Here is a 12,771-nt window from a genome sequence, read left to right on the forward strand (position 1 = left end):
TTATTCTATCATCGATGATTGAACCATTCTACTCTTATTCTCTCGCAGATGGTGATAACACATAATACCTCTACCGATGGTCAGGGACCAGAACCCCCGGTGGTAGCTATGGCTAGGGGTAGAGGTCGAGGTCGAGGTTGTGCTAGAGGCCGAGGTAGAGCTCAGTCTAGAGCTCGAGAAGCTGCACCTGTTGTAGAACCTCAGGTAAACCTTCAGGAGGAGGTCCCAGTTCAAAATGTACCAGTTGGACCAGTTCAGGTCCCAGAAGGATTCATAGCCACTCCAGTGCTTCAGGACTCTCTAGTCCGATTGGTGAGTCTTATGGAGGGTGTGGCCCAGAATGGTACATTTCCAGTGGCACCAGCCGTCTCACAGGCTGGGGGAGGAGCACAAACTCCCACTACTCCCGCTCCAGAGCAGATGGCTCCCCAAAATCAGGCTCCAGCAGCCCCGCCAGTTGGGGTAGTTTAGCCAGTTGTTGCGGCACAGACCGGTGATAGGCCCGCCATGTCTTTTGAAGCCTTATTGAGACTGGATAAGTTCACTAAGCTATTTCCAGTTCACTTCAGTGGTACACCTTTTGAGGACCCACAGGATTATCTTGAACGCTGCCACGAGGTGCTGCGGAACATGGGTATAGTTGAGACCAATGGGGTTGATTTTGCTGTATTTCAGATGACGGGTTCCGCCAAAAAGTGGTGGAGAGATTATACATTGACCAGACCAGTTGGATATCTTGCACTTACCTGGGAGCAGTTCTCTCAGCTATTCCTGGAGAAGTTCCTTCCTATCATACTGAGAGAGGAATTCCGCAAGCAATTTAAGCGTCTACAGCAGGGCAGTATGACTGTTACTCAGTATGAGTCCCGTTTTGTGGATTTGGCCCGTCATGCTCTCATTTTACTACCTACTGAGGGAGAGAGAGAGAGAGAGAGAAGGTTTATTGAGGGACTCACTCACCCTATCAGGCTTCAGATGGCCAAGGAGACCAGAAGTGAAATTTCTTTTCAGGCGGATGCTAAAGTCGCGAGGAGAATCGAGATGGTTCTTGAACAAGAGAGAGGGCAGAGCTCTGATAAGAGGCCTCATCAGTTCGGTGGTTTCAGTGGTGCCTCGTCTGGAGGCAGGGGTAATTTTGGTAAGGATCATCCTCCCAGATCATTTCATTCAACACTTCATGCATCTCCGGGTGCTTCAGGGAGTCACGGTCCTATTATGCCTTACTCTGGACAGCTGGCATTCAATGCACATTCAGATCCTATTAGTGCTTCACCACTCCAGAGTTATTACAGCGGTTATCCGGCCCATTTGGGTCAGCTTCAGCTTCAGCAGCCATGGCATCAGGATGGGTATTATGAGTGTGGGAACATTGGTCACATCAGGAGGTATTGCCCTAGATTGGCAAGTAACAGATCTCGGCAAGATTCTCGTGCCATCATACCGGCACCGGTTGCTTCACTGCCTACTCAGCCAGTTAGAGGCAGGGGTCAGGCAGCTAGAGGTGGAGGTCAGGCCATTAGAGGTAGAGGTCAGATCGTTAGAGGTGAAGGCCAGCCAGTTAGAGGTCGTCCCAGGGACGCAGTTCAGAGTGGTGGGGCCCAGCCCCGATTTTATGCTTTTCCAGCTAGGCCTGAGGCCGAGTCATCTAATGCTGTGATCACAGGAATTATTCCAGTTTTTCATAGAGATGCTTCAGTTCTATTTGATCCAGGATCTACTTATTCCTATGTGTCCTCCTATTTTGCTTCATATTTGGTTGTGCCTTGTGATTCTCTGAGTGCTTCTGTGTGTGTATCTACACCAGTGAGAGACTCTGTTGTAGTAGATCATGTCTATCATTCGTGTGTGGTTACTATTGGTAATCGTGAGACTAGTGTGGATCTTCTACTTTTTGATATGGTAGATTTTGATGTCATCTTGGGTATGGATTGATTGTCATCTTATCATGCTATATTGGATTGTCATGCCAAGACAGTGACCCTAGCTATGCCGGGGTTACCTCGGTTAGAGTGGAAAGGAACTCCTGGTCATTCTGCCAGCAGGGTTATTTCTTATATGAAAGCTCGACGTATGGTAGAGAAAGGGTGTCTAGCCTATTTGGCTTATATTCGCGATCCCAGTGCGGATGTTCCTTTTATGGACTCAGTACCAGTTGTGCGTGAATTTCCAGAAGTATTTCCTGCAGATTTGCCAGGGATGCCACCCGACAGAGATATTGACTTCTGTATTGATTTGGCTCCGGGCACTCAGCCCATTTTTATTCCACCATACTATATGGCCCCGCCAGAGTTGAAAGAATTGAAAGAGCAGTTACAAGACTTGCTTGATCAGGGATTCATTAGACCCAGTGTCTCACCCTGGGGTGCACCAGTATTATTTGTAAAGAAGAAAGATGGCTCTATGCGGATGTGTATAGATTATCGGCAGTTGAACAAAGCCACTATCAAAAACAAATATCCGCTGCCAAGAATTGATGACTTATTTGATCAGCTTTAGGGTGCCAAGGTATTTTCGAAGATCAATTTGAGGTATGGTTACCATCAGTTGAAGATTAGGGCATCTAATGTCCCTAAAATAGCTTTTCGAACTCGGTATGGGCATTACGAATTCCTAGTAATGTCATTTCGGTTGACAAATGCCCCAGCATCATTTATGGATTTGATTAATCGGGTGTTCAAGCCTTATTTAGATTCTTTTGTGGTTGTATTCATTGATGATATCTTGATTTACTCTAGCAGTCGAGAGGAACATGAGCAGCATCTTCGAAGTGTGCTTCACACCTTGAAGAATAATCAGTTATATGCCAAGTTTTCAAAATCTGAGTTTTGGTTAGACTCAGTTGCCTTTTTGGGGCATGTTGTATCGGCATAAGGCATAAAGGTGGATCATAAGAAGATTGAGGTTGTTCAGAATTGGCCTAGACCTACTTCAGTTACAGAGATCCGGAGTTTCCTGGGTTTAGTAGGTTATTATCGTCGGTTCGTGGAAGGGATTTCATTATAGCAAGCCCATTGACCAGATTAACCCAGAAAGGTGTCCCATTCATATGGTCAGATGAGTGTGAGTTGAGCTTTCAGAAGCTCAAGACCGCTTTGACTACGGAGCTAGTGTTGGTGTTACCCACAGATTTAGGATCGTATACGGTATATTGTGACGTATCTCACATTGGGCTTGGTGTAGTATTAATGCAAGATGGCAAGGTAATTGCATATGCATCGCGGCAGTTGAAAGTTCACGAGAAGAATTACCCTGTTCATGACTTAGAATTGGCAGCCATTGTTCGTGCGCTGAAGATTTGGAGGCATTACCTCTGCGGTGTCTCGTGTGAGGTATTTACTGATCATCGTAGCCTTCAGTATCTGTTCAAACAAAAGGATCTTAATTTGAGGCAGAGAAGATTGTTAGAGTTGTTGAAAGACTATGATATCACCATTTTGTATCACCCCGGAAAGGCCAATGTGGTGGCCGATGCTTTGAGTAGAAAGGCTGTGAGTATGGGTAGTCTTGCGTATATTCCAGTTGGTGAGAGGCCATTAGCTGCAGATGTTCAGACTTTGGCTAATCAGTTCGTGAGGTTAGATGTTTCAGAACCCAGTCGGGTTCTAGCTTGCACGGTCGCTCGGTCTTCTTTATATGAACGCATCAGAGAAAGGCAGTATGATGATCCTCATTTACTTGTCCTTAAGGACACGCTGCGGCACGGTGATGCCAAACAGCTTGTTGTGGGGGAAGATGGGGTTCTGTGAATGCAGGGTCATATTTGTGTGCCTAATGTGGATGGGCTTCGTGAATTAATTCTTGAAAAAGCACACAGTTCCAGGTATTCTATTCATCCAGGTACCGTCAAAATGTATCAAGATTTGCGGAAATATTATTAGTGGAGGAGAATGAAAAGGGATATAGTTGCACATGTAGCTTGGTGTCTGAATTTTCAGCAAGTTAAGTACGAGCATCAGAGACCTGGTGGTTTGCTTCAGAAGTTAGAAATTCATGAGTGGAAGTGGGAGCGTATCACTATGGATTTTGTTGTTGGGCTCCCATGGACTCAGAGAAAATTTGACGTAGTTTGGGTCATTGTGGATAGGTTGACCAAGTCAGCACATTTCATTCCAATGGCAGTTACCTATTCTTCAGAGAGGTTAGCTGAAATTTACATTCGTGAGATTGTCCGCCTTCACGGTGTGCCCGTGTCTATTATTTCAGATCGAGGTACGCAGTTTACCTCACATTTCTAGAGGGTTGTACAACGTGAGTTAGGCACGCGGGTGGAGTTGAATACAGCATTTCATCCACAGATAGACGGACAGTCAGAGCGCACTATTCAGATATTGGAAGATATGCTCCGCGCTTGTGTTATAGACTTTGGAGGTTTTTGGGATCATTTCTTGCCACTTGTGGAGTTTGCTTATAATAAGAGCTACCAGTCGAGCATTCAGATGGCTCCATATGAGGCATTATATGGAAGGCGATGCCGATCGCCAGTTGGTTGGTTTGAACCGGGAGAGGCTCGGTTGTTGGGTACCAATTTGGTATAGGATGCCTTAGATAAGGTCAAGATTATTCAGGATCGACTTCGCACAGCTCAGTCTAGGCAAAAGAGTTATGCCGACCGTAAAGTTCATGATATTGCATTCATGGTTGGAGAACGAATATTGCTCCGAGTTTCACCTATGAAAGGTGTAATGAGGTTCGGAAAGAAGGGCAAGTTGAGCCATAGGTATATCAGCAGTTCATCCGGTGTTCCATGTGTCTATGCTCTGAAAATACCATGGTGATCCGTCCCATGTGTTAGATTTTAGCTCAGTCCAATTGGACAAAGATTTGACTTACGAGGAGGAGCCGGTGGCTATTCTGGCCCGGCAGGTCCGACAGTTGAGGTCTAAGAGTTATCCTTCAGCTCGGGTGCAATGGAGAGGTCAGCCGGTAGAGGCATCTACCTGGGAGTCCGAGTTGAACATGCGGAGTAAATATCCACACCTTTTCTACAGCTCAGGTACTTTTTTCTAACTCCGTTCGAGGACGAACGTTTGTTTTAGAGGTGGAGAATGTGATGACCCAAAATATCATCTTTAAATTTAATAAGTAATTCTGTATTCTAAGACCTCGAAAATCATCATTTATCATTCTTCGACTTACGTGCACAGTCCGTAAAATTTTCCGGATGGTTTTCATGTGAAAAATGGATTAAAATGTGAAATAGAGCTTTAAAACTCAACTGAGTTGACTTTAGTCAACATTTTTAGCAAACGGACCTGGATCAGTGTTTTGACAGTTCCGGTAGCTCCGTATCGTGATTTGGGACTTAAGCGTATGCCCGAAATTTAATTTGGAGGTTCCTAGCTCAAGTTATGACCATTTAACGGAACTAGCAATTTAAAGGCTAAAGATTTCCAAGTTTGACCACGGGGTTGACTTTTTGATATCGGAGCCGGAATCTGATTTTGGAAATTTGAACAGCTCCGTTATGTTATTTATGACTTGTGTGCCGAATTTGAAGTCATGCCGGATTCATTTAATATGTTTTGGCACGAGATTTGCAAATTGAAAAGTTTAAAACTCAAAGTTTGAATCAGGGTGTGAATTGTAATTTCAGCGTTGTTTGATGTGATACGAGACACCGAGTAAGTCCGTATTATGTTATTGGACTTGTTGGTATATTCGTACAGGGTCCCGAGTGATACGGATTGAAATCGGATCAAGAATTGGACTTAAGGAAAATCTGAAATTTTGCCTTCTGTTGTAATCGCACCTGCGGATTTTTGACCGCAGGTGCGAGCTCGCAGAAGTGAGCCTTCGATTGCAGATGCGCCCGGGCGTGGTTGGGCAAAAGTCCGCAGGTGCGGAAACATGCATGCACCCGCGTGTCCGCAGAAGCAGACTAAATAATCGCAGAAGCGAAGGCAGTGCAGGTGCGCATTTTTCCTCCGCAGGTGCGAGGCCTCGCCTGGCAGCCCCATTTCGCAGATGTGAGATTTTTCTCGCATGTGCGAGCCCAGGCACCGCAGGTGCGGAAATGCCTGGGCAGTGTATATATCAAAGAGTCCGATATTATTTTCACATTTTGATCGTTTTGAGCTCGGTTAAGGCAAATTTTTGGGCGATTTTCACGGGAAACATTGGGGGTAAGTGTTCCTTATCCTATATTGATTATATTTCATGATTCCATACTCGCTTATATCATGAATCCGTGAATTTATGGAAGAAAAATCAGATTTTTCTAAAATCTTCCAAAAACGAGAAATTTAGATTTGAAGGTCCATTTGATATCGGAATTGGATAATTTTTTTATGGTTGAACTCGTAGCGAAACGAGTGTTCGGATTTCATGAGTTTTTTCGGGATTCGAGATGTGGGTCCCACTGTCGAATATTTTAATGAATTTTGGATTTTTATCCGGAAAATTAATAAATTCATATGGAATTAATTCCTATGATTCGTATTGAGTATATTGAATTGTTTATGAATAGATTTGAAGCTTTTGGAGACAAATTTAAAAGGAAAAGTTATGGTCGAGTAATTGATTGGAATTTGCAAACCGAGGTAAGTGTCGTGGTTAACCTTGACTTGAGGGAATAGAACCCTTAAATTATTTGTTATGTGAAATGTATGTGAACGACGTATAGGCGAGATGACGAGTGTCTATACGTCGTCAAATTAATTATTTGCCTGCTTACTTGAAAAATCATAAATTGTTTTATATCATAAATTAATTATTATAATAATTGTTTCTCTCCTATTCTTTGTCAAATATTAATTCTTGAATTCCTGCATTAATTGTTACATGTTATTTGAATTATCTGTTTTAATTGTTATTTGACATTTAGCATATTAAATATTAAACTGCCTATTTTCTCCCTGATTTTTATAATAATTTGCTATTTGTCATTGTTTGTTTCATGATTAAATCATAATTATTGTATACTTGTTGTCTTGTAATTTTATTTCAATTGTTGCATTTATTGGGAAAATTTCTTCTATAAGAATTGGTAAATGGATATAATGGAGGATCGGGTTGCACGCCGCAACAGACTTATTAAAAGTCTATAATGGAGGATCGAGTTGCACGCCGCAACAGACTTATTAAAAAGTCCATATTGGAGGATCGGGTTGCACTCCGCAACAGACTTATTAAAAGTCAATATTGGAGGATCGGATTGCACGCCGCAACAGACTTATTAAAAAGTCCATATTGGAGGATCGGGTTGCACGCCGCAACAGACTTATTAAAAGTCAATATTGGGGGATCGGATTGCACGCCGCAACAGACTTATTAAAAAGTCTATATATACTTGATTGAAATAAATATATAACAGAATTGAATGTGAATATATTGTGAGAGCGGGTTGCACGCTGCAACAGAATTGAAGGAAATGACAATTGGTTATGAGTGCTGAGTTGGCTTCAATTATTATAAATAAATTACCTAATTTATTTTTATTATTGATGTTGTTACTAATATTGCGTACAAGTTAATGTAAGTGAACCCCCTTAGCCTCGTCACTACTTCGTCGAGGTTAGGCTCAGCACTTACCAGTACATGGGGTCGGTTGTACTGATACTACACTCTGTACTTCTTGTGCAGATTTTGGAGTTGGTCCCAGCGGCGTACCATAGACTTGCTCGGATTTCAGCTACCAGAGGAGACTTGAGGTATAACTGCATGGCGTCCGCAGTTCTGAAGTCCCCGTCTATTTTACTTTAGCTGTGTGTTTATTTCCAGACAGCTTTATTTTATTTCAGACCTTATTTGTATTATTTTAGAAGCTCGTGCACTTGTGACACCAAATTCTGGGATGGTATTTAGAAACCGTTGTTTTTATGTATTATTTACTATATTTCAAACTTTACTTCCGTATTTATTTCTTTGATTATTAATAATTTAAAATTTTCTTAAAAATTGGTTAATATTATTCTAACGTTGGCTTGCCTAGTAAGTGAAATGTTAGGCGTCATCACGGTCCGAAGGTGGGAATTTCGGGTCGTGAAAGATACGCATGCGGTGAGATAAGGGTGGCTTGAAACGCGTGGCTAGTAGGAGAACTACTAGAAGTCATGTGATGATATAAGGTCAGGGTGTTGGAATGCATGCGGTGAGATAAGGGTGGCTTGAAATGCGTGGCTAGTAGAGGAACTACTAGAAGTCATGCAGTGAGATAAGGGTAGCTTGAAACGCGTAGCTAAAACGCGGGATGCTATTTCGGAAAAAATAATTTCTTTAAAATTAAATGTGAAGGCTCCCGCGGTGATATAAGAAAATGAGATATTGTGAATTTAATTATGATTTGGGACTACGAGGCGGTACCTCGGGAGTACCCTGTTGATATTTCTTTATTTATATTCTTGTCTTGGGTGATTTTGTTTCATTTAATATGTAAAGTCTCGTCTTCTTCCGTGATGTGCTAGTTGACTTTATTATTATGTGTTTTGTGCTCCTAGTTGTATTGTGTTGACTTTGGCTTTTTAGCACGAGACTCTGAAAAAGTATATTTCTGGTTTTTCTTGCTGATTTTGTATTATTGAGTTGATTTAAATAAAAGGAATTATTATGTTTTAAATTAAATAGTTTTACAACCAAACCAGTAGTTTATCTGATACTTTAATTTAAGTGCAATGTTATTTTCTTCACTCAAATGATTTCTAAAATAAAATAAATTCATTTCTTTATTGATTTCTTACTTGATTTAAAAATTCTAAACTCACTTTAGTGGAAATAAATTGATCATGTGGATCTTATATACATTGAGGATATTGGCATGTAAATTGTCCGTGCAGTTGTGATATGAAATGTGGGAACGAGGTGTTGTGATTAAATGATAATGATATTTGGCACGTGAGTTGTCCGTGCAGTTGAGATATGAAATGAGGGCACGAGGTGCCGGGAAAATATAATGATTTAATTATGGGCACGAAGTACCGTGGAGATATGAAAAATGGGCTGAGACCCGTATTTATGAAAAATATGAAAATAGGCTGAGACCCGTATTTTTATGATTATGAAATGAGGTGTCACATGGTGACTTTTTAATTGAAGAATTATATTCAAAATATTTATTTGGAATGATTTTTATTTAGAAAGTATTATATGAAAGAATTATATTTGAAAGATATTTATTTGAGGAAAATTATATTTGAAAGAGAGTTATTTGGTAGAATTATATGTGAATGATATTTATTTGAAGAATTTGATTTAATTGGATGTACTTTTATTTATTATTTGTTGAGCGATATTAAATGGTGTTTTTGTTGTCTTGCTATGCATATCACTGGTTGTTTTATGATGTCCTTATTGTTATCTGTTTCCTACTATTTTGTATATTATATTGCACATGCTATTAGACTAGTGAGTGTCTTGACTGTACCTCGTCTCTACTCCATTGAGGTTAGTCTTGATACTTACTGGGTACCGACCGTGGTGTACTCATACTACACTTATGCACATTTTTGTGCAGAGCCAGGTATTGAAGATATCGGACTTGAGCATAGTTAAAGCGGGATCGTAAGGATTCAAGGTAGAGCATCTTGGTCGTCGCAGTCCCTTGGAGTCTTTTCATTTCATTGTACTGTAAATTTTTAATCAAATAGTATTGTATATTCGGTCCTCGTGATCATCCCATGTATTCAGTTAGAGTTTGTGACTCAGTACTACCAGTCTTGGGATGTTGTATATTCATATTTGTTCCGCTGTTAGTTTTGATTACTTATTTAATTAAAAAAAATGGCTTCAAAATGTAATTGAAATCGACTTACCTAGTGTTAGAGACTAGGTGCCATCACGACGCCTATGGTGGGATTTTGGGTCGTGACACCAACCAAAAGCAAATGTGAGAGAAATAGGATAAGCCCCGAAATTAAGTCTCAATAACAACCTCATATGTCGCATTTTCGATATGAGGCTCGCAAATGCGATGGTCGCAAAAGGGAAATTGGCGTCGCAAATGCGAAGCCCGACCAACATTGTTTGTGTCGCAAATGCGAGCTCGCAAAAGCAACAGTCTGTTTGCAAATGCGAACTCCCCTGCCCCAGCCCATCTTCGCAAAAGCGAGAATGATCTCGCAAATGCGATAAAAACCTCGCAAATGGGAGAAAAGTGCACCAGAACCAGCTGAACCTCTAAAAACTCTTCCGAAACGCGTCCAAAACTCATTCGAGCCCTGGGGCTCCAAACCAAACATTCATACAAGTCTAAAAACATAACGCGAACTTGCTCGCACGATCAAAACACCAAAATAACCTCTATAATCACGAATCGGACGCCAAAATACATAAAATCACCATGAACTTCTAGAATTGCAACCAATCGTCCGAACCACATCAAATCAACTCTAAATGACACCAAATTTTACAGGCAAGTTCCAAATAAAGAAACAGACCTATTCCAAGTCCCGAACACAAAATCCAAACCCGATAGCCTTAGAGTCAAACTATGGTCAAACTTAGAAAAAATTCCAAAACTTTCAAACATTCAAACTTCGACTAACGTGTCTGATTCATACTTAAACATCCCGGAATGACGCCAAACTTTACGCACAAATCACAAATCAAGATACAAACCTATTCCAAGTCTCGGAACCCCAAACGGATATCGATAACACCAAAGTCCACTTCAAACCAAACTTAGAAAATTCTAAAACCTTCAAAATGTCAACTTTCCATATTAAGCGTCGAAATGCTCCGGGGCCACCCGATACTCAACCCGAACACACGCCCAAGTCCGAAATCATCATACGAACTTATTGGAACCTCTTAATCCCAATTTCGAGGTCGTTTACTCAAAAGTCAACCCTTGGTCAACTCTTCCAACTTAAAGCTTCTGAATCAACTCTGAACTTCCCAAAATTCAATTCCGACCACACGTACAAGTCCTAATACATGAAGTGAAACTATTCAAGGCCTCAAACCGCCGAACGATGCACTAGGGCTCAAAATGACCGGTCGGGTCATTGCACACATAGCGGAAGACAATAACAATTCTAGGTTGTTCTTTTCGTGTTTAAAATTTATTTGTATGTCAAAGATCGGATCTAAGACGTATCTGGTAAAGAAAGTCTTGTTTCACAATTTTCTTCGATAGTGCGAAGACTCTATGCGTATCCACACCGAGACCGATCCTTGCTATCAACTCTTTGATCAATGAAATCCCTGAACAAATTGAACGAAACTATGTGCTCAAAGTTTTCTCAAAAATCTCAACTCAAAGGTAGAAGAACAAGAAACACTTTTCTTGTAATTGTATTTTTCTCTCTTGGCTTTTTATTGTATCTCACCTTCACAGAGTGATTTTTCTTCCCACAACTTAATGTGGCAAATTTTTTTCATCACCCTTTATTGAGGTGATGATTTACTTAGGGTAAAAGTTTAATTCCAAAAATAAACTTTAAAGAAAAATCGGAAACACATTCTTAATATGGTTTGAGTCTGCCGAATTCTACATGGACTTTTCATGAAGTCCAACGTTAAAGTTTTCCTTAATCCCATTCTAAATGGGTTGAAGATGCCGACACGTATGGACTTTACCGGTCCAATTCTAAATTGGATTCTACGTAATATGAAATTAGTATTAGTATACATTCCTTATATAAATTAAATATTAATTATGAATATCAAATATATATCGCATATATATTTCAACCAAGAGATATAATTTATTTTTCTATTCCAAATAGAAAACTTCAATTTGTTCACAATATTAATTATATCCTATGTGGCTCTATGCTAGCAAAGAATATAGTAATATTTCATTTGGACTAATAATTTAAATTATTTGACTAATTAAATTCTATAATTTAATTACCAAACAATAAAATAATTAATCCTTTAGCAAAGTCCAGAACACTCGTTAGTGTGCGACCCCATAGGTTCAATACTAAATCGGTAGTAAATTGATCATATCAATATACTAATCAAGGGTAGCAACACTCCTTAACGACCGGATGGCATAAAGTATACAATTTACTCTCAAGAACCAGTAGAAGAATAATGTAGTAATTCCTTCTGTCCTTATAGCTCTGGTCACCCTAGGATATAGTTCAACTGTCAAATCGTAATAGGCGACCAACTATGTGTTCATGTCAAATATAATCGACTATTGAGTGACCTAAGAAACTCTTTTCTTCTATCATTTAATTTCCCTGGCCAAAGTCTTAATTTGGTCGTTTATAATTCATGACAACATGGAGCTTAAACTCATTGCCAAGAGTTGATAGATTCCATCTTGACCAATCACTAATTCTTCAAGTATTTAATTGTACTCAATATCCTTTCAACTATTGCCCTAAGGCCATAGGTGTCTAGTATCAAAGCACAATAAATAACTTGTCAATTATTATGATGATCTCATGCCAAAGGAAACTCTTACATCACATTCATCAAGAGAATATCTTATTGACAGTTTATGGTAATTCTAACCATTAGGAATTATCCAATGAGTCGATTCAATGATCGTATCTCTATATGTATCATCTATCTATGTGATTTAGTTAATGAGATCAACTAATCTTTATCTAATAAAGACGATCACCTAAATATTGATCTAACCGGATTATTAATGTCCAAATTAATAATCCTACGATCAAGAACAAATTTAGATTAAATTATAAGAAACTTTACTCTCATTGTCATGATCTCTATCATGATGTCAAGTCTCAAAATTTAATCAAGGACCTTATCAAATGCCATATATATATTTTATATCAAATAAAGTTCATAAAAATATGTTCAAATCATCATATATGATATTGGATCTAGGGCATATCTACTATATTCCTATCATTA

The sequence above is a fragment of the Nicotiana tabacum genome, chromosome 13 (assembly GCF_000715075.1).
Source record: "Nicotiana tabacum cultivar K326 chromosome 13, ASM71507v2, whole genome shotgun sequence".
Taxonomy (NCBI): domain Eukaryota; kingdom Viridiplantae; phylum Streptophyta; class Magnoliopsida; order Solanales; family Solanaceae; genus Nicotiana; species Nicotiana tabacum.